Genomic DNA, 12,632 nt, shown 5'->3' with positions numbered 1-12,632 from the left:
CCTCCCAAGCCATCTTCCTGCCATCTTCCCCATCTAAGCACAAGGCATCACTGATCTCTGTTTGCTCAGGCTGAAAGCCTTGGTATCATCCTTGACCCCCTCTGCCTCTCACACCTCACACGCAATATTTCAACAAATCTCATCGGTTCTGCCTTCGAAATATATCCAGGACCCAACTATTGCTCATCACCTCCACAGCTGCCACCACCTACCTAACCAGCCTTGCTACATGTACCCTGCCCTCTACACTCTAGTCTCCAGGCAGAGTTCCGAGATCTGCATGGCTTTCAAAGTACTTTTGCATAAGTCACACACACACACACACACAAACACACACACACACGGTAAAGAAGGACAGGAAATTGTCATCATCCCCCCCCCACCTCCATTTGACAGGTGAGAAAAACTGAGGCTCAGAAGAGTGATGTAATTGGCCCAAAGACACACAACAGGGAAGCTGCGGTCTAGGGCTCTTAACCACCATGCTGTGCATTGCCTTGGCCCTCCCAGACATGCCTCTGTGGCTCCCAGGGCTTTCTATGGGCACATTTGAGGGTTCCCCACCTCACCCCCCAGAGACTGCAAGAAGTCAGGCAAGGAATATGTCAAGGAAGCAAAAGAGACCATGTTCTCTCTGCCTTTGGAGTGGCCAGGAAAGGTCTTGGTCCAATGTAAGGTCTCGCAGAGTCACTTTCCTTTGGCGTGTGGTTCCCTCTAGTGGTCACTCTTCCAAAGTGCAGCTGATGATCTAACTACGCTTTCGGGTAAAGGGTGAGCTTTAAGGATGGATGAACGTGGTGCCTGGCAGCTCTCTGACCACCCTCTTAGAGGAGCTCCCTTCCAGCCTGGGTCTTCCATCCCTTAGAGACCGAAGTGTGTCCAGGTAGGTGTGTCCAGGTAGGTGAGTGCCATGCTGCTTTCAAAGAGTGCCCATCCACACCTTGAGGGAAACCAAACTGGTACAGCTTTTCTGAAAGTGCTCATTTAAAATTCGAGATTTCAAAAAAAAATTTTTAATGACATGTTCCTAAGATAATGCTCAGTGAAAAATTAGCACAAAAGGGCATATAAAAGTACTGTCTGTGTACACATCCATCAAAGACAGACACACAAATAGGCAGCAATGAGTCTCTCTGGGGAGTAGGGTTATGTTTTATTTTTATTTTCTTTATAATGTTCTACATTTTCCAAATTTCTATACGGTGCACATTTTACTTTTCTAAAGTTTTATAAAGGAAAAAAATAATAAAGTCCTTTCCATCTGGAGTTCACCCCTTCACCCCCTCCCCGCCTGCTGTGAGCTGTCGGAATGTCCCCTTGTCCTTTGGAAAACCTCAGTGAGCAACGGGTGAGTGGAAGATTTTTCCGCTAGAGGGAACATGAGTGCATCCCAGTGGGGAGAGTCTGGACGCCATGCCTTACCAAAGCATTTCCGAGTCCTGGCAGGGGACAGAGTGGGAAGAAAAGACTCCTTGGAGACTGAGGAACCTTAGATCTCTGAGACAAAGAAACAGGGAGCCCAAAAGAAAGCTCATGACCAAGATTCTCAGACAGAGAGAAATACAGATTGCGGAGAAGTCATGTCTATGAGTGTGCCCAGGACCAGAGAGGTGATTAGCTGTGCCCAAGGTCACAGAGCAGCTGCTGACAGAGCGGATTTGGTGTTCAGACCACCTGACCCCAATTCCTGAGTTCTTCCAGCAACCTAAACTTCCAGAAAACTCCCTGCAGATTAGCACAACAGTGAGAAAAACGCTATTGGCAAAAGTATTTTGAATTTGACATCATCAAAGTATCTGAACATGGAGGCAGATAGAATGCACACCTGGACTTTGGATATGTTAATTGGCCTAGCCTGTTCCCACAGGATATGGTAATGGACTTAGCCTGGACAGGCAGGATATGTTAACTAACGGGGGGGGGGGGCAATGAGATGCAAATGACCTACTGAATATGTTAATAAGCAAAGTCACCCTCACTGAAATGTGCTGTTGGCAAGTTTAAAATGCGTGCCTGTGGGAGTGTAGGCCCGACTGGAAGTCCCCAGTCCGCGTTCCCTTGCTCCCCATTCCTCTTGCTCCTACGGGCCCTTGAGTCAGTCCAGAAGCTGCCTCTCCCTCCAACCCCCCTCCCTTTTTTCCCTCAATAAACCCATTGCCTGCTCCCAGGGTGATTTCTCAGAGTAAGGCTGCCATGACATTTTGGTGCCGAACCCCAGGAGGGGCTCCAACAGCAGTCACCAGCAGCTTGCAACCAGGGGAGCAGTGGGCTGCGGCAGCACGTCCCAGGCTTACCCCTGATCCTGTCTGTCGGAACCCTCTTGCCCCCTCTTCTGTGCCTTGCTCAGGAGATCTGCCCGTCTGATGACCTCCATCTCTGCACCTTTTGCTGTGGCCTGCCCTCCATCCACATCAGACTCTGACTAATTGAGTTTCGTCTCTTTGGGTGAGTCTCCTGTCAGGTTTACCATCTTGTTCTTGAGCCTACTGGGGCTCTGCTCGAAAATGCTAGGCCTAGGTCGGTCTTCCCTGGGGCCTTGTGCCTCATTGAACTTCCAGTGGCAGTTGGGAACGCCCACCCCCTAGACAGTTCGTTTGAGGCCTTTGAGCCTCGTAGAATCAGCGGCTTAAGCGGGGACACCCCTTAACTCTCCTGGTTCATTTCGTCTCAGACTCACCTTCTGGGTCATTACTCTCAGTGCCATGGGAGCACATCAATCCCTACCTCCGAAGGACTCCCCTTTGGGTTGTCTCTGTCCAAACCTCTGGACCCTTCAATTAGAGTCAAAGATACAACTAAGAAAGTTGATTTTCTTCTACACTGTTGCCTGGCCTCAGTATTCTCTTGATAACCATCACCGTTGGCTAGAAAATGGGATATTTGATTTTCAAATTCTCACTGACCTCGACACCTTCCTCAGGCATAATGGTAAATGGTCCCAGGTTCTGTGCCCGGAGCCCTCAAGTCGGTCTGGAAGTTGCCTCTCCCCTCCACCCTGCTTCCCCTTTTCCCTTCTGTAAACCTGTTGCCTGATCCCACAGCGGTCTCGGGTGGTTTCTCAGAGCAAGGCCTCCCCAACACAAAGGTTGCTAAGGATGCTGAGAAAAGAACATTCTCAGGTATAGTACTACGGGGGGGTTGGGGGGGGAGATTGGTTCAGCCAACTATGGAGAGCAATCTGTAATGTCTGTTTTTAAACACACACACCCTATGACCAGGTGATCCACATCTCTGTATTGTCTGCCCCAGAAACATCTGGCCCAGTGTACATGGTGTACAAAGGTGATGATTGTGGCATTTTCATCATCATGAAAAGTTTTAAACATTCTAAATATCCATCAATGGAGAATGGTTAAATAAAATATGGCACATCTGGAATGTGCACTACTTCGAGCAGTGAGAAAAAAAGTCTACTGATGTGAAAAGTTTTCTTTCATTGTCTTTATTATTATTTTTTAGAGAGAGGAGAAGGGAAGGAAAAAAACATCGACGGGCTCTCGTTGCCTCTCACACGCTCCCAACTGGGGACCTAGCTGGCAACCCAGGTATGTGCCCTGACTGGGAATCCAATGGGCGGGTGACCTTTTAATTTGCAGGCTGGCACTCAATCCAGTAAGCCACACCAGTCAGGGTGGAAAGTTTTCCACAAAGTTTTGTTGAGTGGAAAATGCCAGAAGCAGGTTGCAGATTGATAGCAGATAGCATATGAAACAACCTTTATGTAAGAAACACACTCAGAGACACACAGTATCATATATTTTCTATGGGTCCAAAAAAAAAAAAAAAGACTTGGGAAAATCACCCCCAAACAGGGGGGAGGGGCAGAGAAAAAATGAGGGGATGGTGAATCTGTGCTATTGAAGAGAGAGAATAAAAAGAAAGAAGGGGAGAGGGTGGGAGGGAAGGAGGAGCCCCCCATGAGGATGTAGCACACAGACCTACAAGGACAAGGACAGGCAGAAAGGTTCGGAGACCCCACAGAGAAGGAAAACTCCGACAGAGAACAGAGGCTCAGACGCAGAGATGCAAGGCTCTGGGTCGTAGGTTCGCGCACCGTCCCCTCCGCTTTCCCAGAAGTAGCAGGCAGGCCTTCAGGCCTTGGGCTCCGTCTCAGGGTCTTGGCACTCGGTGTTTGTCCCTGCATGCCCAGCAGCCAGCGCCTCTGGGAACCACTTTCAAGTGCCTTCCCAGGCCTGAAAGGAGCCGATAAGGGCAGGTCTGGAAAGATCCTGGCTGTTCTTACCGGAAAAGGAGAGGTGGTTCTCGGTTGAGAGAGGCCTCGCCCAGCCTCCCCTCCAGGCTCCTGCCTCCTTGTTCCCCCACCCCCACCCCATCCTAAGGGCAGCGCCACACTTGGAGTCCTCCCCAAGTCAGGGCCCAAAGGAGCAGCAGGGGAAGCTGAGGCCAGAAGGGAAGGAGGGGGCTTGTGCAAGGTTAATGGCTGAACTAAGAAAGATTATCACTCTGGGCTCTTTCCAGGCTCCTGTGCCCCTGGGTTCAAGTCCCACCACCTCTCTCTCTCTTGTGCCTTAGGAATTTCCTCCCAACTCCCCTTAATTAAGGTATAATCTATTTACCATAAAATTCACTCTTCTGAAGTGTACAATGTTTTATATATTCACAAAGTCATGCAACCGTCATTAATATCTAATTCCAGAACATTTTCATCACCTGGAAAAGAAGCCCCATACCCACTAGTAGACACACCTAAATTTTCTTCCCTCCCCCCAGCCCCTGCCAACCACAATATACTTAATGTCTATAGATTTGCATATTCTGGACATTTCCTATAAATGGAATGATACAATAGATAGTCTTTTGTGACTGGCTTCTTACACTTAACATAATGTTTTCAAAGTTTATCCACATCATAGCATGTATCAGTACTTCATTCCTTTTATTGATGAATAGTATTCCACTGTGTGAATGTACCACATTTTGTTTATTCGTTCATCAGTTGAGGGAAAGTTTAGCTCCTTCCACCTCTTTTTAAATCCTTACCTGAGGATCTTTATTGATTTTAGAGAGAGAGGAAGGGAGTGAGAGAGAAAGAGAGAGAGAAACATTGATTTGAGAGAAGCATCGATCAGTTGCCTCCTATAGACGCCCAGACTGGGGATTGAACCCACAACCTAGCTATGTGCCCTTACCAGGAATTGAACCCACAACCTTTTTGGTGTATGGGACAACACTCCAACCAAATGAGCCAGCTGGTCAAGGGAAACTGCTTCCACTTTTTAACTGTTACAAATAATGCTGTAAGGAACATTCAGGTACAATTCTCGAGTGGACATGTTTTCAGTTCTCTTGGGTCCATATCTAGGAGTGGAATTGCCGGGTCATATAGTAACTCAATATTTAACTTTTTGAGGAGGTGCCAAACAGTTTTCTAGAACAGCTGTACTACAGTAGCTCCATTTCTTACCCTCTCTGAACCTCGGCTTCCAGACATTGGCAAAGCATTAGTATTGATACTTACCTTATAGAATGGCTGTAATGATTAGATAAAATAATGAAAGCAGTTAGCACATAGTAGGTGCTCAATAAATGGATTGTTGTAATTAGGAAACCTATAAACCTCAGCCTGTTTCTTTCGTTCCCTTCAAACCTGACTGGGCATCTGCTGCTCCTCATTATCTCCATCTGTTTCTCTACATCTTGAATTTCCCTTGAATTAACTTTACTGTAGAGCAAAGAACACACACACACCTAATAAAGGCCTGAGCTCAAGCTAAATGGAAAGGTAATGTTAGAGTTGGAATCAGCTACTGCAGTAATTCTCAAAGCGTGGAACCCAGATTGCCAGCACCTGGGAACTTGTTAAAATGCAAATCCTCAGACCTCACCCCACAAACACTGAATCAGGGACTCTTAAGAATGTTCCCCAGCAATCTGTGTTTTAACAGCCCTCTAGGTGATTCTAATGCAAACTAAAGCTCCCAAATTATAGATCACAAAACCTAGGCCCAGAGGTTCAAGACAGTAGAGTGGTAAAGAATAAAAGCTTTGGAATTATGCGGCCTTGGATGCAAATTGCTGCTTCCCTATTTCCAATTATGTGACCTTGGGCATGTCCCTTTACTTCAGTATCTGTCTTAGTTCAGACTACTATAACGAAATACCATAGACTGGATGACTTAAGCAACATTTATGTCCCACAGCTCTGGAGGTTGGGAAGTCCAAAATCAAGGTGTCAGCTGATTCTGTTCCTGCTGAGAACCCTCTTCCTGGTGTGCAAATGGTAGATGTCTCCTTGTTTGCTACATACCCAAAAGAAAAATGATCTCTGTCTTGTCTATTCTTACCGGGGCACTAATCCCATTCTCGAGAGCTCTACCTCATGACCTTATTACCCTGCAAAAGATCCCACCTCAAAATGCCATGACTTTGAGAATTAGGATTTGAACATACGACTCTGATCAAATCCCAGGGGGACAGGATATCCTCACCTGTTGAATGAAAACAGTGTACACCTACTCCCAGGGTGGATCTTATTCTGCATGAAAGGCAGAGTGGGGGCTGGAACTCAGGCCGCCTAATTTCCAGCCTGCTGTGTCTGTCCCCAAGAAACTGGCTGCCACCCCTATACCATCTGATAAAAAGTCTCCAGAAACCTTAACATTTGAAAGGTTCACATAGAGAGCAGGGCCTTGTTTTATTCTGTGAGGCCCCAAAAGGAAGAGCTAAATGATCAAGGGAAGTTACAAGAAGGCAGGTCATTTTAAGGGAGATGTTTCTTTTTTTATTTTTTTTTTCAGATTTAATGTGTTTTATTGATTAAAATATTACATTTGTGCCAATTTCCCTTCCCTCTGCTCCCCTCCACCCGGTGGCCCCCCTCCCTCCAGTTGTCCCCCCCTTTTAGATTATGTCCATTAGTTGTGCATACAGTTCCTCCCAACCTCTCTCCGTCTATTCCATTCCCTCCTACCTTGATCCCCAATTCCTATATCATCTCCCTCCCTTTCCCCATTCCCCCTCCCTGTTGACCTCCCCCCAATATGCTTCCCGTACCCACAGTTCCTTTTCCACTCTCGTTGCCTATTTAGTTTGCCTTTGTTTCATCTCCCTAGCTTCTGTTTTTTTAAACCAGTCCCTTTAACATCTCATATAACAGTGGTTTGGATCTAATGAACTCTTTCAGTTTTATTTTGTTCTGGAAACACTTTCTCTGTCCTTCTATTCTGAATGACAATTTCGCTGGATAGAGTATTCGTGGTTGTAGGTTTTGGATTTTCATTACTTTGAATATTTCTTGCCAGTCTCTTCTTGCCTGTAGGGTTTCCCTTGAGAAGTCAGCTGATAGTCTAATTGGGACCCCTTTGTACATAATTCTTTTCTTCTCTCTTGCTGCTTTTAAGATTCTCTCTTTATCTTTAATTTTTGACATTTTGATTATAATGTGTCTTGGAGTGGTTCTCCCTGGGTCCAGTCTCTTGGGAACTCTCCTTGCTTCCTGGACCTGCAAGTCTATTCCCTTCCCCAAGTCTGGGAAGTTCTCCTTTATTATATTTTAACTCAATTTTTCAAGTTCTGGTTCATCTTCCTCATTCTCTGGCAAACCAATGATTCTTATGTTGGGCCTTTTATAGCTGTCCCGGAGGTTTCTGATCCTCTCATTGTTGCTTCCCATTTCCTCTCGCTGCATTGGTTGACTGCTTGTTCCTTCTCCATATTCCAGTTTGTTGAAATGAACTCTGGATTTTTTTTTCTCACCATCTATCTCGTATGCGGTTTTGTTCCTTTCGTTATGAAAGTTTTTCGCTTCTTTCTTATCTTTTTCCTGCTCTTTTGTGAATTCTGTAAGCCACCTGATAACAATGGCCCAGAACTGAGCCTCTGACAGGTTTCTTATCTGTTCATCTGTCAGGTTCTCTATCTGCTGCCTGGTGAGTTGTGTCACCGGGATTTCTATAGTTGTCTGCCTCATTTTGACAGATGCGTTTTGTTTTCTTGGGCCGGCTGTCCGGGGCAGTGCCTGTGTACACGTCACAAATCAGCGACCGGCGCCTGCCTGTCCGCGACCTATTTCGCAGCCCTGTGGTGCTTTCTTTGGGGGCGGGGGTCCAAGATGGATTCACACAGTTATTCAGCTAGGAGACGGGGATCCGTCCTCCCACCCCCCTGGGCCTCACTGTTCAAGGCGATGCGGCGGCCGCTCTCCCGAGCGCCCGGGTCGCGCACTGCCAGGGGCTTGACTGCTGCCGGGATTCCTTGCCGGGGTCGAGCACCGCCAGGGGCTTGACCGCAGCCGGGATTCCTCGCCGCCCCGCCGCTGTCCAGGTGCGACCGCAAACAGCACTGCCCTCTTTAACTCTTACCTGCCCAAATGGCACCGCTGGTTTATAACTTCATATGTTGGACTTCCGTGTAGTTTTATTTTCTGGAATTTCTAGTTATCCTTTGTTTTGAAGTAGTTGTATTCCTCTCTAGTTGTAGAGGGAGACCTAGCGTGTCCGTCTAAGCCTCCATCTTGGCCGGAAGTCGCCCCTTAAGGGAGATGTTTCTAACTAGAATTGCTCAGGAACAGAATTGGGAGCCCCAACGTGTACTGAGAGTTCATCACTGGAAGATTCCAAGCAGCATCTGGATGCCCCTCTTTCCAGGATGTTGGAGAGGGGAGACCTTCGGGGTAAGAAGTTCGTGTGGATGATCTGAGGACTCTCGTATGTAACCCTCTGCAGTGGCTGTGTGCTGTTTGACTCAGCAGCAGTCATTCTTTGGGGAGCCACCCTTTCTCCTCTCCAGAGTTTGGAGGGGCTGCAATCAGGATGCTCCATTCACCCCTCCCACCCCAGGGGAGGCCATCCGACCCAGAATGGCCAATGAGAATAGTCCTTGCTCCCAGACCACGCTGATTGGTTCAAAGAATGGCATGTGACCCAAGGCAGGCCAATCAGAATCTTTCTCTGCTGGAGCTGGTTCTTGGCCACACCCACCCTTGAATTTTCCAATCCGGTGAGGCTGCAGAGTTCCTATTTATGTTTAAGCCGGTTTGAGGGTTGTGTCCTTGCTGGGTATCAAAATGGGCCTTCCTGTTCTCGTATTGGGAGCTGCCTCCCTCCAGCATCGCATTAAAACAACAGCGAGAAAGACAACAGTCAAAGCAACAATAGTTTCAAACCACTTAAAATCTTTAGACTCTTGAAAAAAATGCCAAAAGGGATTCCAGTCCTAATACCAAGCAAAATGTTTTAAAATCCATTTGCTCCGCCTCTTTCTTCATACAGCTCATATTCACAGCAGCTGGTCCTAAACTTGCTCCTTTCTTCTTCCAACGCCCAAGCCCCTGCTAACTCTTAGCTTTTTCCTCCTCTCCTGCCTGTTCCAAAGTTCATTGATCCAGCCTTGCTGGACCCTTTGCTGGCCTAGGCAGGAGAGGAAGAGGCCGTGAATCTTCGTACAGTAAGATGGTATTTTATAGATGTTATTTTTAGGGTCAATGCAAGAGGTGTGACCGTAAAATCCCATCTGTGGAGAGAGGCATGACTGTGAAGTCATACTTTCAGATCAGATACTGAGGTCACATGAGTCACATGGGAAGTTCAGCTCGGTACACATTTAGTGAGTGGCTGAGGTGTTTGGGGCGTCTGGAATTGTGTTCCACCGAGCCCCAGACATGAAGGTCTTTTACTCACTCTTCATTGAGTACCTGCTATGGACAAGGCCCTGAGGATGTAACCAGGAAAGAAAGATAATAAAAGCACAAAAATGATTTCTATGAAATAGTAAGTACTACCAAGGAGTCTTATCTGGGGATTGGAAACAAATCAAAGTTGGAATTAAGGCTCCTGAGAAACATTTACCAGCACCATTGTTTCCACCTAACAATTCCACCTAAAGAGGAGGCTGGCAGTCTGCCACAGACCTTGCCTCTCCTGAGAGTTTCATGCTGTGATCTTTGCATGTCAGGAAGTGAAAGAGGCTGGGGAGTTTTATTTTTGTCTGGCCTTAACCATCTGGAGGCTGAGTAGCAGAAGTTTTCAACCCACAGGTTTTGAGGACAACCAGATGGAGAGCTGAAACCCAGCCCTGTCACTAATCAGCTGTGACCTTAGGCAAACAGTGTTACCCCTCAGAGTTTCACTTGTTAAAAGAGGGTATTAATACCCACCTCATGGGATTGTTGGGAGGATTAAATATTATAACACAGGTTAACTGTAGTGCGTGCTGCATCACAAAGACTCCATAAATATCAATGCTATCGAATGCTGTTTTAGAAAAAGAGATCTCACTAGAGATGTGCCTATTTTATTCCAGAATGGACTCTGTATTTGAGGTACCAGAAGGAAACTGAAGCAGCACACTGAGGCCATGTAGAGCCCACGTCCTGGTAATTGGCTGAGATTTTCTGACCTGCATCCAAGGTGGCTTTTTTTTTTTCCCTTAAGGTTTTGAGAAAGCAACTTGCTCAAGTTTGTGGTCACAAAATCTCGTTTTATATAGGATGGGGCAATAGTAGGTTTACAGTTGTTCATATGGAAAATAATACAATAATTAATAAATAATAATACAAGAATAAACTGTGTGTTCTGCATACTCACAACTGTAAACCGACTTTTGCCCCAGGCTGGGTGCACAAAGGCACCCAGACACACAATCCCCCAACTTGGAATGATGGGGTGGTGGGAAAGGGAGTAGGGGAGAACCAATCAAAAAAAGCAAGCAGCACATTCAGACTAACATCCCACCAGCAGAGCGGGTGGAGCATGTGGCACATGAAGACACGTCTATCCCCACTGCAGGACTGCTCCCAGTTCAGAGGGATTCTGGGCCTGAAAGAGCTACAGTGGGCTGAATGCAGTTGTAATTTAGTGAGATCTTGAACTGCTTGCTTCACAGACAGCCAATAAGTCAAGTGACTTTATTCGAAAAGCCAACAAGCCAAGAAGATGGCATACTGGTGTCCTAAAGAACCATCTTGAGAAAGTACAAAATTCAGGCTTCTTTTATGTCAGGGGCAGGGGGGAAATGGGAGGAGTTTGAGGTCAGGAGGTGACTGGTGACAACCACACATCTGGATGTCAGGAGGGGTCCAAGTGGAATAGTGAAACTGCTACAGTTGAACAAGTAGCAAAAGGGAAATAAAGGCAGGATCCTCACCATTGCAATCTAACACCTTAATAGAGGAGGCTAGAAGCAGAGGAAGACATGTTTCACCTGCTAACTCAGCAGCCTTGGGCCTGGTCTGATAATATTGCCAGGTGTTTCAATATCACAGGAAACACTATGTTAGCACAGGAAGAGGAAAGTCCTTGGAATTCTGTGTCCTTTCCACTATCTGGGAAGGAAAGCCTTTGAAACTGTGCTGTCATCCCAAGGCCTAAAAGACTGGAAAGGCCCCGTAGTGCCTAAAAGGAAGAAGCCCATTAACACCTTTGGGTACTTAGGCCCCAGTCCAGGAAAACTGGCACCACCTTTACCTGTCTGTCAAAATGTAACTCCTTCACCCCATCCCCCCAACTATATAAGTCCTCAGAACAAAGGCCTGGATCTCTTGGCCCTCATGGTGCTCTTTGGCTCTTGGCCTTCTGGCCACAGGGCCTTTGGCCACCCTACGGCGAGCTTGCCACCCTGGCCTTTGGCCACACTTGCTTTTGCTCTCCCGTTCACTAATAAACTTTCCGTGCATGCTAATAGGCTCGCTGATCTGTAATTCTTTACTGCATTGGCGAGAAGAACCAGGATTTCTCCGATAAAAAAATTCTCTACTGTTGGTCAACAAACTCTGGCTGCGATCATCCCAGACACGAGGTTCCTCTGAATCTTCCAGTGAATAATTACCGGTTTTGTACTACCTTCCTTTTCTCTTTAGGGAGGTAGTTTCAAGCAGGGAGATTGTCTCAGGAATTCCTAGGCTATGTATAGGTTAGATGCCTTGGTAATTAGCATATCTGCAGGACTAAGCAGAATTTACTAACTGACATATTTGGGAACATGCAAGATAGAGTTAGACTGATTATTTTACTTCTAGAGTTAGAAAGACTGATTATTTTAGTTCTAGAGTTAGAAAGACTGATTATTTTAGTTCTAGAGTTAGAAAGACTGATTATTTTAATCACATCGTCGGCAGCCATCCGTCTTGAGAGACGATGGTGTAGCTTCTTAAGAGTCTATCTGCACCGCCGAGAATGGCTGTGCAGTCCGACTCAGGAGTGACACGGTATCTGTCTCCTCCCGTGTTGAATCGACATCTTGCAATGTCGCTGGAGTGTCCTCTCCAGTGAAGCTGAAGCTACAGAGCCTGGGCAGGGTGATATGGAGGGTCTGCTGTTGCCCATGCAGCTGCAAAGGAAATTCTGAGATACTTACGAATGCCTCCCACAAGGCCCCCTCCCTCTTCCGTGCCTTTGAAGTTTAAGCATTGCCGCTGTGAGACGCTGCTAAGAAATGCCAATTGAGCTGAAAACATGATACAAATCCCAGAACCTTCCTGAAATTTCTGCATGTTTGCACCCAGGGCCAAATTCAGGGCTACTTTTGGATCCACTAAGTTCTATGAAAATGCATTGTCTCCCAAGAACTTCTGGGGTTCACATTAGAGCCATCATCTGCAACAGGGACTTCTCTCTGCTGCCTGTATGTCTGGTCCTAGTTCATGGGCTTGGTCCAACCTGATCCGCGGCCACCCG

This window comes from Furipterus horrens, unplaced genomic scaffold (assembly GCF_987537825.1).
Source record: "Furipterus horrens unplaced genomic scaffold, mFurHor1.1.pri manual_scaffold_3, whole genome shotgun sequence".
Lineage (NCBI taxonomy): Eukaryota > Metazoa > Chordata > Mammalia > Chiroptera > Furipteridae > Furipterus > Furipterus horrens.
The sequence above is the reverse complement of the archived record's forward strand: the minus strand, read 5'-3'. Positions refer to the sequence as shown.